General features: G+C 54.1%; 1 protein-coding gene across 11 annotated transcripts in view; it reads left to right on the plus strand.

Annotated features, from left to right (window-relative positions):
- SSBP3 (single stranded DNA binding protein 3) overlaps positions 1–13379 on the plus strand; it is a 160127-nt gene that overhangs the window by 63597 nt on the left and 83151 nt on the right. The window contains exon 1 of one of the 11 annotated variants that reach the window (XM_073896706.1): positions 4144–4298. The exons of the other annotated variants lie outside the window; for them this stretch is intronic. The gene's annotated coding sequence lies outside the window, so the exon portion shown is untranslated. Of the gene's footprint in view, positions 1–4143; positions 4299–13379 lie in introns of those variants that run through there. 11 annotated transcript variants of the gene reach the window in all.

Genomic DNA, 13379 nt, shown 5'->3' on the forward strand with positions numbered 1-13379 from the left:
CTTGGTCTGAGGCAGCCCAGCATGGTGTGGCTACTTCAGAACAGGGCCTCCCATCTGGAGTTTGCAAGAGTACTGGCTTATTGTCCTTTTCACTTCCACTGTTTGTAGGCATTCATTTATCTGATACAGGTTCTGCCAGCCCAGCATCCAACAGAGCAGCTCTCCCCCACCGTGCGTGGGTGCGGTGTTGAGAAGGCAGTGAATGCGATCCAGTCCTGCCCCTGGGGTAGCTAACAGTTCTACGTGGTCCCCGTGCAGGTGGCCGTGGGGCCTGACCCGACATGTACCTTCTGGGACCCTCTGCAGATAGCTGGAGTGTCTTGGCGTGTCCCCACCATCCTTGTGAGCCACATGCTGACACTGCAACATGCCAGCCCTGTCCTTGGTGTGGGATTATTTGCAGTTAGTATTCCAAATGTCAAGTTCCCCTTGACTTCAGCTGAGCAGACGAAACAAAATGGCAGACAGATTAGAAGGGGCTTGAGAAGCCTTTTAGGATTTGAAAACCTTCCTTTGTTGACTTTGAGAAGCCGCTGAAGCAGGCCAGTCTGCAGAGGTGGGACGTCTGCCAGGTGCCCGTTGGCTCTCAGGGCTTGGGAGGCTCTGGCCAGTGCTGGCTTTTTTCCTCCAGGTGGATGGCAGCTGGGGTGCCCACTGAGCTTGGGCAGGAATTGAATCCAGTTCCTTCTTGTTAGTTCCCCCAGAGCAGGAGGGGAGTAGGGTGGGAGGTGAGGAGCCGGGGCCTCTGAGGGTTTTAGGAGGGATTTGGGTGGATCCTCATAGGGGGCCATGTCAGGCAGTATCTGTTTAATCTAGACTTGCTTGCCTTGCCTACTGCAAAGCCTCAGTAGGTGAAAGGGAACTAGGCGCCTTACTGTATTATAGTTCTTCTGGATGGCTGGTGAAAGGTTTAAATACGGCTCACCAGAGGTGCAGAAATTCCTGGCTAGAACCTGGAGGGTCATTGCTAGGAGAACCTTAGGGATGGTCCCGTTCATTCCCTCCTTTCTGCAGATGTGGTAGCTGAAGCTCAGAAAGGTTAAGTCATCTGTGCAAAGCCACACAGGAAGCGGTGAGGCTGGAATCTGAGTCTCTCCGGCTTTAGTGCTCGTACTTGCACCATGATGTCACGTTGGCTCTTGCTCCCAGGCCTCCCTTCTGTGAGACTCGCGTCCTGCCCTTCCCCCAACTGCTTCCTTTTCCTGCCTGCATACCCCAGGAATCCCTCTGCTTCATCCAGCCTGGGAGAAGTCACAGGAACTGAAAGTCCGAGTGAGAACCCAGCCCCCCAGCTCCTTCTCCACCACCTTCCAGGGGACGGAATCCTTGTTTTCTACGATGGTGCCCGTGTTCTTGTCCCCCGATGACAGGCCCAGATGAGCCTCCCTCCTCTTTAGGCCACTCCGGGTCACAGAAAGGGTTCATGAAGTTGATAGCTCTGGCTTCAGGGGAGATCTGAGACTTTAAATGGTGTGAAGCTCTGCAGACTGTGGCAGGCCAGTTTGAAGTCTGGCCGGGCATGTGATCTTGAACCCCATCCTTCAGCCTGCCTCTCTGTCCTGCAGCCACTACAGGGCAGATTGCAGAAAGGTCCTCCTGCATGAAGGCTTCTGCCAGTGGCCCGCAGTCGCCGAACCCGGAGTCGGGAGGCAGTTTTCAGTCCTTTTCCTTGCACACTTAGGCTCGAGTGCCTTTTGTTCCCAGGAAGCACAGCTTTCTCAGTCCCGATCCTGGAACTATCAGCGGAATGTAATAAATCTGATTTGTGTTTATGTTGAAGAAATGAAACACATTTCTGGGGAGGAATGCAGTGGAGGCCTCGAGAAGGGGCTGTGCTTATGACCACGGTTTGCACATGTGGCTTCAGTTTTGAAAGCATGGTGCTTTCCCTCCTTCCTCATAGGCCTCGGGTAGTAAGAGCTGTCTCTCGTGTTCTGGCGTTGGGCAGATGGAGGGCAGAGCTGGCCCCGGGCCCTCACAGCTGTGGCTGTCCCCTTCCTAGTTCCTAGTGACCCTGTCACTTCTTGGGGATTGCAGTGCTTCTGGGGACGGTGCCTCCGAGCTGATGAGCGAATCCTCCCCGCTCCCGTTCCAGGTGGAAAACAACGGGATGGAATTTAATAGGCATAAATGTAAAGTCCTGTACGCGGGTTCAAAAAATACCAACTTCACAGGCACAGGATGGGGAAGCTTCGTTTGAACCGCGAGTGAGAAAGTGACCCTCGGCATTACCTGACGGTCGGGTCCGTGTGCCAGTGGTTGGCCCTGGCTGAAAAAAAGTAACTCAGGCTCGCCGAACAAGGATTGTGTCCAAAAGGAGAAGGATGTTGTTGTTGTTGTTGTTAATAGTTCATAATAGTAGCGAGGTGCCTTCCATAGGTGCGTTACCGTTCCATCCTTAAAGTCATCCTTTGAGGTAGGTCAGAGGATCTCCTTTCTTCGGAGGAGGAAGCCCGGGCTTGAGAGATGGAGTTTCTTGCCCCGTGTCACAGTGCAAGGAAGTGGCAGAGCCTCCTGGAGCCCAGAGCTGTGCTGTCTGGGGCGCACTGGAGGGTCAGCAGCTGGTGGAGGTGCTGGATAGAGAAAGCCGAAGGAGATGGCTGGCGTTGAGCTTGAAGGCGGTTTTACTGACGCCCTTCTCCTCTGAATGGTCCCCACTGTGTGCCAGGCGCCGTTCTAAACCGTTTATTCATATCAATTCCGTTATTACGCTGTTTTACAGATCAGGAAACTGAGGCACAGAGGGGTTGAGTTGCAGGCCCAGGATGATGGGCCTGGACGTGGCAGAGCTGGAATTCAAACCTGGATTGTCTGGCTTGGAGTCGTTAGTATCTAGGCCTTAAGCCTTGGAGAGGACAAGAGTGGTCAGGGTGGGGGCGGTGGGTGGGGAAGGAGCCGGCCGTGCCCTTTGTTCTTTGAGGCGGCCTGTCTGCAGGATGCTGTTGTGTTTGGGTCCGGGGCAGAACTGCAGCCTGCGGGTGGTTATATAAACAGGAGAGGCTTCTGCTCTCCTAAATCTGGACCCCAGGTGGTCACAGAGTAGGCCCCTGGAGGGAGGTAGTGAGCTCCCCACTGCCAGGTGTCTGCCCACCCGTCAGGGATGCCCAGAGAGGCGGGAGGACCAAGGAGACCACCCGGGGCTGCCCCTCCGAGGCGCTGGCTGACTCCCAGTCCTTTGTTGAGGACAAGCCCGGCTTTCCTGGCACCTCCCCCACCCCTGGGCAGTGGCACGTCCCTGCGGACCACTAGAGGGGAAGTGACCGGGTGTCCACCGGGTCCAGCCTGCCCTATTAGGAAGCCCCGGCTGTCAAGCCTGGCAGAAGTGCTGACGGAGGCACCGGGAACAATGCTGCGTGGGAGGAGGCGTGTGCATGTGTTTGCTCGCCTCCTGACCCAAGTGCCAGCAGTGACACACTTTATTTGTCCCCTCCGGTCCCTGGTGGGCACTCAGCCTGACTCCGATGCATTTGACTCCCACGTGGGTCCCTTGTCCTGCGGCAGCGTTGGCTGGTAGCACAGGGGAGCCTGTCAGCCGCCTCTGGTCCCTCCTGGTGCCAGGGCATCTGGGGGTGCTCCTTAGGCTTACCTGGCCTCCTTGGAGTTCTTACCAAGGAGCCGCGGTTTCAGCCCTGTCACCTCCTTGTCTCAGGCCAGGGAGTGGAGGTACAGAGAGGTGAAGTGATTTATCCGAGGCCACATAACTGGCAAGTGCGGCCGAAGCTGTAGTCAGGGCCGGGAGACTGGACATGGGGGCGGGGGTGGGGGGGGCTTGCAGGGTCTTCTTGTCCACCTGGGGGGAACGGCCCACAGCCGCACCTTGACCTGGCCGAGGCATGGCCAGTTGTCAATGGCGGAGCGGGGACTGGAACCCGGGGCTCCTGGCTGCTGGTTCCCGGGCCCCTCCTTCCTGCAGCCCCCTCCCCCATGTCTGGCTTCCTTGCGGCCTGTGTCTGCTGCAGCTTCTCCTGCAGTGCTCACTGGTGCCGTGGCTGTGCCTGCCACCCAGGCTTCCTGGCCCATACTGCCGCCGCCGCCTTCCTTGGCCGCCACCGTCTGATTATCCCCGTTGTCACTTCCTTTGCCTCCCAGGACTGGTAGCAGCAGCTGGTTTACGGGAATTTAGCTGAGTGGAAGGAGCGCAGGCCGAGCTAGGCAGCTTTGGGATCCAGTCACAGCTCTTCAACTTGTGAGCTGTGTGACTTTGGGCAAGTTGCTTAACCTTTCTGAGCCCTGGTTTCTCATCTGGGAGATAAGATGATTTGGACTAGATAACCTCCAGTGACCTTCCAGCCCTGCAGGTCTGTGACTAATGATTTTTAAGAGAGTGAGTGGGACCCACGTGGACCTGTGCTTGGAGGCTCTTGGGCAGGTGGCGTGGGCTGGTGGGAAAGGCTGGTGCGGGGCAATGCGGGGCATGCATGCATTCGGAGTTCTGGCTTCACCAGAGGACTGTTGCCTTGGCTTTGGGTGCTGGTGGACACTTGGGGCATGGGACCCCACCATTTTTGGCCCCTTTGCTGCCAGTTCTCTCTGTGCACCCATGCTGTGGGTGCCAACACTACTCATCCTTGGTGGTGGCTGCTCAGGGTAGAGACGGTGCTGGTGGAGGGTTGGTCAGCTGATTGGTGTGGCCTTGAGGCAGGCGTGACAGCCAGGCACAGGCAGGGGCCAGGCCTTGCCACCTCTCCCCTGTATCGGACACCACTGGATTTTGTCGTGGGAGGAATGCCAGCCCTGTTACTAGGCTTGGGGGGGGACCTCCCCCCACCTGCACATGAGACCACATGTGTGGTGGGGAGGGAGGGGAGTTAGAGTTCAACCAGGAGTCTTCAGCCTTTTGTGACTGTTCAGCCCCTTAGTCCTGTTGGTTGTTTTCATGGTTTTTGTTCAAAAGCTGTCCTGGACAGTAGCATCTGGAAATGATTCAGCATTTGGTCTAAGTATTGTGTCCATGCGTGGACACACTTCCACGGTATAATGTGCCCTCACCCAGATACTATGCCTTTGTCCCTCCAGCCAGGCACGTACCTCTGCTTCTTTCTGTATAGTTGATTTTACATACAGAGGTTATCTTACTGGGACGTATGCATATGTGGGTACACATGTGTAAAGCTTTATTTCTACTTACAGTGAGGAAATATTCAAGAGCTTGATATATAGAAAAGCATTTGCATTGATGGATGTTAATGTATTTTTCTTTGCAAAGTTTAATAAACCATTTAACAGTGCCTTCAGTGACTGTAATTAGCTGATTCCTCATTATTCCCAAGCTCTGCCTTAATAGGCACCCCAGGACCCCGTCCCCACTACTTAGTGTGGCGATCCCCTACCCAGAGTTGAGTGCCCCGGAGAGGTGGCGCAGTTCAAGGTGGCTGTGGCGGCCATCTGTTCCTGGTGTTTCTTTGCTGCCTGGTGTTGGTGTGGGTGGGAGCCTGTCCTGCGGGGATTTCTGAGCCTGTTATATCCTTCAGATTCGGGCTCGGGAGGAATGTTTTTGGATGGCATAAGGTTGGAGCGGTCGGTCGTAGTGAGATTTGGTCTCTGTCAGCAGATAGTCCTTGTGTTCTCACCGTGGGCGTGACAGGCAGGGAGCCCTGAGTACCTCTGTTCAGTCTGGTGGAGAATGGCCAGGGGGTGGTGAGGTGGCCGGTGATGGTAGAGAGGGACATCCTGTGAACAAGGAAGGGTGTCACCCCTGCTTCCCTTTACCTCAAGGGACTCCTGGCAGGCTGATTTCTAGTAACATCTTGGACTTGATACCAGGAAGAATTTGGTAACCACCAGGGTGAATGAAACAGGAACAGATGGGTGGTCTTGGAGGAGGCACGAGGCGGTGAGTGAGTCGTGTCGGCTGACCCTGGGGGCTGCATTATTAACTCCCTCTGAACTGCAGGTGATGCAGGGCTGTAAGGTAAAGTGGTTGACACATCCCTCATGGTTGCCACCCATCCTCATTCGTCTGGCACCAATGCCCCTTGGGGCAGCCCTCCCTCCATGGTGGTGGCAGTTTATGGATTGTTGCTTTTTTCCATTGACGGTGGAGCTTGGCCCAGGTCTCCCTTGGGCTCAGGCGAGATGGAGAACCCATGGGTGACAGCCCTTGAGAGCAGTTTCCTATAGGTTTTCAGTTCTGCCCTCTTTGCTTGGGGGCTTCCTGCAGCGAGGGATTAATGCAGGTCTCTTTCCTCCCTTGGTTCAAGGCTTTGGTGTGTGTATATTAGGGACCATATAAAATCTGAACTGGGATACTTCTGTAACCAGGCCATGCTATGCATCAGTATGCTAGGCAGCGGGTATAAACTGGATCGTTTGGGATGTACGGTTCCTTAGCATACGTTGAAGGCTCTCCCTGCAGCTGATGCAACATGTGACCAGAATCCACCGAAAAGCCATCCAGGGTTTCTCTCCCTTGCCTGCCCCAGCCCTAACGTGCACTGTGGGGTGAGGAGGACAGCCACCAAGGCCAGCCTTTCCCCCAGTTCTCAGACGTGCAGCCGGGGCGTCTGGATGCCTGGAAGCAGGGGGCTCCTTGCTTGGGATTGTGCCTTGGAACAGTTGACGGGGAGCTGGATCCTTGAGTTCGGTCCGGAAAATGTCTGTTTCTGGGGAGTTCTCACAGAGCCTGTGGCTTCCTTGAGGTGAGTTCAGCTCCCCTGCAGCGCGGGGCCCAGGTAGGAGGCAAAGGCTCTGACGACGCTCTGTGTGTGGTTGCAAGCCCCAGCCTGGCCGGCTGTCCTGCTGCCTCCAAAACATAACTCAATATCGATTGTGCAGGAGGCCCAGACTCTGTCACACGCTGTAATCCTTGCTCCACAGCAGGCGTACTCCTTGAAGGGAGAAAGGAAGCGGTTTTGACCCTGGTACGACATGCCTTTAAAAATGCACCTTGATTTAAGAATCTGCTTTTTGAAGCATATTTAAAAATGTCAGAAAGCGGGGCGCCTGGGTGGCTCAGTCGTTAGGCATCTGCCTTCGGCTCAGGTCATGGTCCCAGGGTCCTGGGATCAAGCCCCGCATTGGGCCCCCTGCCCGGCGGGAAGCCTGCTTCTCCCTCTCCCACTCCCCCTGCTTGTGTTCCCTCTCGCACTGTGTTTCTCTCTGTCAAATAAATAAATAAAATCTTTAAAAAAAAAAAAAAAGGCCAGAAAGATAAATATGCAGCCTTCTTAATGTGACTGCTTTGAACGGCCTTTAAAAAAAAAAAGTCATTCGTTTTCAGGGTCATGGGCATATTCAGACTCACAGCCACCCTCCTCACCTTCGGTGGTGCGTCCCTCTCCTCCAGGAACAGAGTTTTGGTGGGGACTAGGGACTAGACTCTCAAAGTCCCTTTCTTCCAAAAGTCCAGGAGATACATTTGTTTCCCCAGTTTTGAGTCTGGTAGTTTTCCAGAATATTTTTTTGGAACTTTACTGTTGGACCTGTGAAACAGGCATTGGCTTCTAGCTACTTCCATATGGGGACCCTTCTCACTTCCCATGAAAATCCACCATTCAGAGGATCTAGGGAGGGAAGGTGTATGCTCCAGCCCTGGGTCTCCAAGATGGGCAAACCCTGGCTCCCCTGTTCCAATATAACTTGGAGGAAGTTAGGCCTGGTGTCAGGGGAGCCCCCATTGTTGTGGGGGTGCAAAGCACCACATTTCCAAGGTTGGGGTAATGGCACCATCTACGCTCAGTGACGATTCTGGAAGGGGTTTGGGCCACAGGTGGGGGAGATGCTGATAGGGGGTCAAATCAGTCTGTGGGCTTTATATCCTGTTTTCATGGTGTGTGGCTTTTTGTAAAGACACCCCGGCGACCAGGCTGTTGATTTTTCTCCCAGAAGGAGTTGGAGGAACCCCAGGGTCTTTCAAGATGAGAGCGAGGATGTCAAGACATTGTTATGCCAGTTGAGGAACTTAGAAACCCCAGTGGGCAAAGCCCTCTTCTGCCTGAGGGAGAGCTGCCTGGGAGCTTCTGGTTTGACAGGGAGTCATGCATAGTTAGGTCTGGAATGAACCTGGCAGGTTCTCTCTAGGCTAGCCTCTGACATGATAAAGATGAAGAAATGGAGGCCCAGAGAGGTACTGTGACTTGGCCAAGGCCACACAGAAGATCAGCAGCTAAGCTTGTAGTTACCTTGTCCTACAGTCTCTGGTGGGCCTGGCTTTTGACTCAGAGGCCCTGATTGTAGCCTGTGAACAGAGCTCTTGCACACACCTGGCTCTCACAGGGCCCCTGCTCTCTTCTGGCTCAGCGGGTTAGATCTCTTGACGACTGTCCCTTTGGCATCTCGGACCTTGCCTGTGCTCATCAGTCCCCTACTGGACCCTGGTGTATTGCTCACAGAGCACAGGAGCGAGGAGGAGAGGGCAGGGTGGTCTGCCTGGACAGACGGCCATCGGGCCGAGCCGCGGAAGGGGGGAGACACACACCCCTGGGGGGCAGGGAGAGCTTCCGTTCTCCCGCCCAGTCCCCGAGTCGCTCTTCCTCTTCCCCTAAAAACCATTTGGAGGATCATAACATTTATCATGAGCTTTATTATGGGAGACTCTTCTTCATGTTTAAAAATAAACGCTGGCTTACAGAACTATATTTGGTACATGGAAGCCGTTTGCATGTAAATGTGCTTAAAGGACACTGCTTTATTTAAGATGCAGAGTGAGCCCTGGCTAGGGGGACGCGCTGGGGTGGGCTGCGGGAGGGACTCCCGGGTCTGCCTTGCTCAGGACAGTTGGCTCGGAGCCTTCAGTCCCATTGAATCTGTCCTTCTTTCCCAGGGGACAATTGCAAAACGGGATAACTGGTGCTTAAAAATTCATAGAAAATGTTTCTTATCACCACGTCATAATTGTTATGACTCAGAAAAGTAGAATTGCCATTCTACTCTGCCTGTCTGGCCTTACTTTTGTTGCCTACCGAGTCCCCAGCAGCAGCTGCAGAATCATAAGAGAGAGAGAGAGAGAGAGAGAGAGAAATAAATAAATAAATCCAGGACGATGCTTTATTTATGTTAACGGCTACATTTGACTTGAAGATTCCATCCCCTGAGCCTTGGGGTCAGCACATTACAGAGTGATTGATGGCTGTCAGGAGTGGGCAGGGCAGCAGATTGCAAAGGGGGAAGTGGACAGATGATGCCATGGCTTTCGGGGGCTTAGCAGAACCTAGACCTTGAAAGGAACGCAGTGGAAAACAAAAGCAGATGGAGAACTCTGCTTTAGGCCCTGCCCTTTCCTCTTCTCTTTCTTTCCTTTCCCTCCCTTTCCATTGCACACTAGGAATGGGGCGGGGACACCCCCCTGGACCCTCACACTCCAGAATGTATCACTGTTGGGGTGACCCTGGGGTAAGATCCTAGAGAGGCTGGGCCCAAGATGGTGCGCCCCCACCTGCCAGTGTCTGAGTTGTGTTTAGAAACCTGGGGCCTCTTCTCCTGGGGCACCTCTTGGTGAGAGCCCCGTAGACCTCTGGGTGTCCCCCACCTTCTTCTTGGCCTCATTTCCTAGGTCCAAAAACCAAACAGGAAGGACCACCTCTTCTGGCAAATTGTTCCCACCTTACGATCCAGGCTACTTCGGATTATGTTTCCAGAGGGCTTTCTGGCTAATCCTTGTGTATTTCGCCGATGGAAACAAATGGTATTGGACCCACAGGCCTGTTTACAGATGGGGAGACACGGGAATGATGGAGGAGCTTTGAATTTTAAACATTAGCTAATGAGATTGCAGACGGGGCCGCTGGGTGGAACGGCCTGGGTATTCCCATAGAGCCCTTCGCCGTCACTTGTGAGGGAGAGAAGCAGGCCGAGCTCTACAGACATTTACGGAGCCCCTACCGGGTGCCTGTAGCCCCAGGAAGTAAGAGTTCTGAGTGCTGCCCTGGGTTGTCCCAGCCTGGGTAAATAGAGGGTATGCACGGAACCCTGCAGGGAAGAGGGTGGAGGAGGGCGAGGCTGATACTTCCCAGAGTAGGAGTGGAAAAAGGGAAGGCGCTTGGGGAGGGCATTCTGGGCAGCTGCTGGTGGTGGGCGTGCGCGGAGGAGCCCAAGGTGAGGCTGGAGCGGTGTGTGCGCTTTAGAATTGGAACGTGGTCCCCAGGCACAGGCAGGATAGCCAGTGGCTGCGATTCGTCATTTCCCCTGCCTCCCCCATCCTTGCTGCTCTCGTGCAGTTGTGTTGGAGACAGAGCTGGCTGTTCATTCATCCGCTAATTGTTTTGATAAGAGACTCTAATTATCCACTGCGATCATCAGATTACCGTGAGCTCCAGGAGGGAGTTGGAGAGTTTGAGCCCACTGCTGCAGCCACCAGCAGCACCCTCTCCCCAAAAGGGACCCAGCATCAGCACCTGGCCCTCTGTGCCCCGTTCCCGGTCAGTGCCCGCAGAGCCATGGCGCAGAGGTGTCCCGGATGGCTGGGGTGGGCGCTGGAAATCCACTGGAAAGCACAGCCCTGATGTCAAGCAGGACTTTCCCTTGGATTATCTTTGCCACTGTGTTAAGTGCACAGATAAGGGTTTTGGTTCTAGGAATTTCAGAATAAGGTGAGGAGTGTTGAGAAAATCAGAGGAGAAGCAGCAATGCCTCTAATGAATTGACATCAGCAGTCGAGACATTCAAACACCTTTTTTGGGCCGTTTGATTAAGTTCTACTTACATGTGATTTTGGTATAAAGAGAGCAATAGGCAAAAAACAACCAGGAAGGCAGATTATAAATTAATCCAATAATCAAATCCTCCAGCAAAGGTAATGGGGAATGATGGTGTTGTAATTGATCTGATACAGACCTTTACATCAGCAGGCGCTACAGAGGGAGGGAGCATCTCATCTTGGGACGATGACTGTGATCGCATCTGTTGCCTATGGAAAGATCTGTGGTGGCGTGTGTGGTCTCTCCCCTCAGGGCTCGTTGGAGAGGAGGGTTGTACCCTCAGTGACTCTGTCTGCCTTCATTTAGGCAATGTCTGTAGCTCCCAGATGAGCTGGTGAGTCTGGTGACACCTGAGCTGGAGAGGCACAATGGCATCCTGCCTTCTCCTGGTGTGATCAGAGCCGAGGCTTTTTGAGAAAAGGGCAGGCCTGGGCAGTGGGGTCTGGCTGGGGTCTGGAGCGGGGGACGGGGGGGCAGGGGCATGACTGCCCAGGGAAAGTCAGATCCTGGTCCGAGACACCAGGCTGCTGTGTGTGCTAGCGTCTGAGACTCTGTCTTCTCAGTGATAAGATGGTACCACAGTGGGTGATGTCTGAGTTCCCTCTTGGCTCTCCTCTTTTGAGTTCCTTTGTTCTTGGACCCTCCCCCATGCCCAAGCAGGAAGCCAGAGAACTTAAGTTCAGCTTTCCTTGGTTCTCCAGCATTGGCTGCTCCCGACATACTTTTCCCACCTCCTCCTAGAAGAGGGGGGCCAGCTCTCTGCCTTGGCTCTCCCATTGTCTTCACATTTGGGGCTCAGCTAGCTGGGAAGTTTGGCAACACGTCAGGCCATATATCTTGTAAACCACCCTCCGGAAATGATCTCGTTGAGCAGATTTACTGATACAGTGGGCCTGCCCGTTCTCAGGGGCTGCTGTACTAAATCACAGCAGGTCCACTGGACTTGCACGCCTTGGCACGGAACTTTTCAGAAAATTTCAGGCAGGATATATCGCTGCCCCATTAACTCCCTGCCATTAATCTCCTTCTCCTAAAAACCTGGAGTTTTCCCCAGAGCACTGGAACTTGGTGAAAAACGGACCCATTTGGTAAATTCTGTAAATCAGGCTGGCTTTCTCCTTTCCTTGCTCCCCGGTGGGGCCTGCTTCCATCGCCTTGGGGATGGAATGCCGGGTGGGGCAGGTGAAGCTGCAGCCGTGCAGGCTTTCCAGGGGGCACCCTGGGGATGGACACTGGCCTTGAGCGTTGCTGTTCTTTCGTGGGATCAATGAGCGAACAGTGTTCTCTGGGAGTGGGGACCAGGGCTGTCGTCAGTGAGGGCCGCCAGAGACCGCAGCGGCTCCGGGGGTGGCACAGAGACTGGCGAGGGAATGGGGCCCACACAGAGGACTGTCTGAAAGGGGCAGGCCCCTTCCCTGATTCTTCCCTGATCGCCGGAGAGGGATTTTGTTCTGACGGGGCTTTGCCCATGGCCCAAAGACTGTTGAGAGTCCGTCCGTGCATCTGGTGCTTTGGAGTCCACAGCAACTCAGGGGTATTTGGAAAAGAAAAGAAGCGACTCGGAAGAGTGGGACCTAGGATGAGCAAAAGGAAGAACAAGAAGGAACAGCTGTGATCTCCAAGAAACAAGTTCTGTCATTTCCCCCCACCTCCAGCTTCTCTCTTCTGCGTCTGTAAACTGGGGAGCGCACACTCAGCAAGCGTGCTTGAGAATTAAATGAGAAGGTTCTGTAAAAGGCTTAGCATAATACCTCGTGCCACCCAGCTTTCAATAACTGATACTCAGTAAATCTTACGGAGGGGCACAGAGGCGTACCTGCTGTGCCCCACTTGTTTATCCTGCTGACGTGGGCCCATGGCAGCCTGAAGGGAGGGGACTCTCATTTTTGCCCGTTCCCCAACTCCTTCCCCTCTGTCTTTGCAGCCTTACTTAACGGGTAGAAGCAGAGGTGGATGGTTTCCATAGGCCTTGCAGGGTCAGTACTTTTCACCTCTTGAACTGGATGAATTCACCGCAAGTCTCCCCTGTCACTGGAATCCAGGCCTCTGGAATCCAAGGTAGAACCTTCCCCCCACCACCCACTGCCTCTGCAGGCCTTCTCTCTGCCCTCTGCTTGCCTGAAGGCAGGTAGTATGGCAGGCGAGGCCAGGAGCAGTCCTTCCATGCCTGTTGGGACAGGGTCCGGCAAGCAGGCTGGGACAGGAGGCTGGAGCACCACCTTCTCCAGGGAAGATGGGGAGCCTCATTCCAGCAGGATGCCTTGGCATCCTGCCCGGCGGGAGGAACTGGTTTCCAGGGCCTGACTCTCAGCCCCACCTGCTAGAGGAGTCCTGTGGGCTGGGGACATGGATCTTGTCTGTGTGCAGGAGTAGTCTACTTTTCTCCTCTTTTGGCAAAAGTACGCGTTATCTGTGCATCTCTTGGCCTTTTACAAAGCTAATTAAGCCCTAGAGGCAGAGTTTTTTCTTTTTTCTTTTCTCTTTTTTCAAAGCTGTTTCTTTCCCAACTAAAGAGTAGTTTTAGGTGCTCTGGGAGCTTAATTGACTTGCTCCAGGGCTGACCAGTGGTTCCCAGTGCTGGGATGGGGTGGAGGAGGGTGAAGGACGCTGGACCTCTCTTCTCTGCCCTCCCCTGGAACGTTCTAATAATTCAGATATCCTGCGGAAAGTTTCTTTCTCCAGGAAGCCCAGAGTCTTCTCCTGAGTTCCTTGAAAATCATAGGCTAGGTTTCAGTGAATAGACCT

The sequence above is a fragment of the Callorhinus ursinus genome, unplaced genomic scaffold (genome assembly GCF_003265705.2).
Source record: "Callorhinus ursinus isolate GAN/ISIS: 27379988/994484 unplaced genomic scaffold, GSC_fseal_2.0 scaffold9, whole genome shotgun sequence".
In the NCBI taxonomy this organism is placed as follows: Eukaryota; Metazoa; Chordata; class Mammalia; order Carnivora; family Otariidae; genus Callorhinus; species Callorhinus ursinus.